The following is a 3,227-nucleotide window of genomic DNA, read 5'->3' as shown; positions in this document are numbered from 1 at the left end:
TTCAGATTAAAGAAGACACTATATTTGGTAGATATTACTTATACCCTGCATAGAATTATATAAATGTTAATTAATTTAATTTAAACATATATTGGTGATATTTTCCCCCTCTGGCTTCTTGCCCAGGCAGCTCTTCCAGGCCCCAGAGATCCATGCTGGCTGTCTCTCTATAAGACATCGGTGCAGATGAAGCATGTGGTGGCAGCTCAGTTCTCCACTTCCATCTGGATGTTTTTGGCATGGCACAGACATTGTTGCAGCTTGCTGCAGTGACAGTGTATGCTACTATTAAAAAGTCCCCATGCTGTATTGTGTGCACTTGACTTGTCATGTAAGATCTTACCCTCTAGGAACTTACCTTCAAGGCCTCCTGAGCTACCTATAATTACTGGTGGTACTCTTCAGAAACTGTAGTTGAGTCTCCAGGAGTGCCCTTCTCTTTCTCTTAGTTGGGTTGCTGTTATTATACATCCTGCCAGGGTTATTTTGGAAAAATCTACATGCCAAATAGTGACGCTTCAGAAATTAAAAGCAAAGCGAAACACAGAGTATAGAGTATTCTGTAGTCATATACAGCCAATCAGCCCTCATTATTTGGCGTCTGTATTTGTGAGATTGTGTGCTGGCTAAAATATCTCTGTAACACTGAAATCTATACTCAGGACTTCTGGGGAGTCCTTCATAGATTAAATAATTCATGGGCAAAAGAACTCAGGCTGCTGAAATGTACTCTCTTAGGGAACTAGAACAGCCTGCACTGTGCATTCACACTGAGTGAGCATTCCTATCATGGTGTGTTTACTGTCCTGTTGTTCACCTTGCTATAGGTCTTCAGCTGAAAGTTTCACTATGTACAGTGCCTACTAAATATGGTGGTAAAGTTCTGTTCATGGATCCTAAGTGCAGGAAACTGAGATATGGACCTGGTATGGGTGTTAGATGAGTTTGGTTCAGACACAAACTAGAAGGCTGTGGCGGTAGTGAGTTTGTAATGTGTTATCTACCAAGAAATCTCAAACCAGAAATACACAGAATCACTGAAATGATAAGTCCCCATCAAGCCTTCTTCCCTCAAGTTGCTTTTCTTATAATAATGAAAACACCGATGAACACAGATGGAAGCAGAAGGAGAAAAGACCAAGCGGAAGAAGGAACATATGTAGAGAGGTAAGTCAGTCCTCCCAGAAAGCTAATAAACAGGAAAATGAGCTAGTATTAAAAAGGTATGAGTGGCAGGTTGCTTGCTTTGCAACCTCAGAACTGTTTAAGACTCTAAGGGAACAAACCTGGGGAATACTACTACTTACTATTATTACTATTTTATTAGTAGTATTATCATCATTATTGTTTATCCTAGGTAGAAAGTAACATTCTATAAGCCACTTTACAGTTTAAGGATTTTTATTTATTTGTTTGTTTGTTTGTTTTTTGTTTTTCGAGGCAGGGTTTCTCTATATTGTTTTGGAGTCTGTCTCGGAACTCACTGGGTAGACCAGGCTGGTCTCAAACTCACGGAGATTCACCTGCCTCTGCCTCCCGAGTGCTGGGATTAAAGGTATGCAGCACCAATGCCCGGCATAAGGATGTTTTTTGTCTAGGTGTTATGAACCTGGATTTCACTGGTAGCATTGCCACTTCCTGTGAGGCAGTACAGCGCAGTTCCAACCTACTGAGGCTTCAGTTTCCTCACGTAGACTTTGAGGATCTCCAAGACCCACATCCAAAGTGCAAAGTGGCTTCATCTCCTTCAAATTCTAGGAGACAACCAAGGATAATGAGTTTGGGGGAGTCTCTTAGACTTTGCTGACCAACATCTTGAGAGGATGTTTCTCATGCATGATATTGGGGTTTTTGTGTGATGGTCCATGGCTCTTGGGGAGAGCCTCAGAACAATGACTATAAATTGAAGCAATGACAGAAGCTAAGTCTAGGAAGCAGGATAGCTTAGGGTTCGTCACCTGAGCATAGTCAGATTCTGTGGTGCCCAGTGAGGTCAGCAGAAGACCAGGCTTGAAAGAGTAAGTGTAGGTTGGTTATATAGGGTCAAGAGAGGTAGACTGAGCTTGCTTTCTCTGTTTTGCTACATAATAGAAATTAACATAGTTTTTAGTCACATGATTAGGATGTTTTCAAAGATCAATTCCTGTGATATGTAAAATTGACTGGGATAATGATATTGAAATTAGGGTAGAGCGGACATTCTTTCTGCCTCCTCAATATTTATTCTATCCATTCTATTTTCAAGATTTTGATTTGTGAGTGAACCAACCATCATGCCACTCTTAACTCATATGTTACAATGCATTAGTAAGGGTTCGTGCAACCTTCTAGCAGAGATGTATGAGATTATTTTAATACAGGTATTAGAAGCTCACAGAACCACTGGTAAGACAGAAGAGTGAGTGTCAGGGGAACTGCCTGCCGTGGGGAGGACACCAAAAAGTGCTACAAGCTCATCACATTGAACTATGGTTTCATCTGCTTATAGCCACGGAATGTAATGGGTTGAAGGCATGGAGTTTCCATCAAATCTAATACCAATTCCTGCCCAAGTTGCATTCCTTCCTGCTAATACCCTAGAAGTAGAAATGGCTCCATCTTTTCCTGTGGTTTTCAAATTTCAGATCGATTCTCCTACTGATAGATAGAAACTATTTGGAAACCCACAGAAAGTATATTTTTCAGGCTCCTAACCTTTCCACTTGAGAGCATGATAGAGGGAAAACAGTGTCACCTTGCTAATGAATGACCTGATTGATACCTGGATAGAGAACTTCTCTGATGTACTGATAACTTGCTCATATCTGGGATGAACGTGAGTCCTAGGTTCATCGAACCTCATAACAGTATGTCTCAGGGTTTTAAGGGCATCATCACACAGGCTTTCCCTAGTTCTGAACACAGGGCAATGGTTCAGGAGTCACGTTATAATCATAAAGATGGAACTGCCTGAGAAGAGTGACCAAACACAGAGGAAGTGGGACCTAACTCAAGACATCAAGTTCCATGGCCAGCTTTGAGCTCTTGAATTCAATCAGACATGAAGTAAATCCCATTCCCAGACCTGTCACTTTTATGATCAATACATTGTCTGACAGCACAAGACACTTGAGTGTAGGTTTTTGTTACAACTGAAGAGAAGTTAGACGACCATGGAAACTGACCAATTCTAGTTCCAAAAGTGATTATTTAGGTGGAAACCATAATCAGAAAATCGTGGTGCCTAG

The sequence above is a fragment of the Mesocricetus auratus genome, unplaced genomic scaffold, assembly GCF_017639785.1.
Source record: "Mesocricetus auratus isolate SY011 unplaced genomic scaffold, BCM_Maur_2.0 Super-Scaffold_6730, whole genome shotgun sequence".
In the NCBI taxonomy this organism is placed as follows: Eukaryota; Metazoa; Chordata; class Mammalia; order Rodentia; family Cricetidae; genus Mesocricetus; species Mesocricetus auratus.
Note: the sequence above shows the minus strand (reverse complement) of the source record.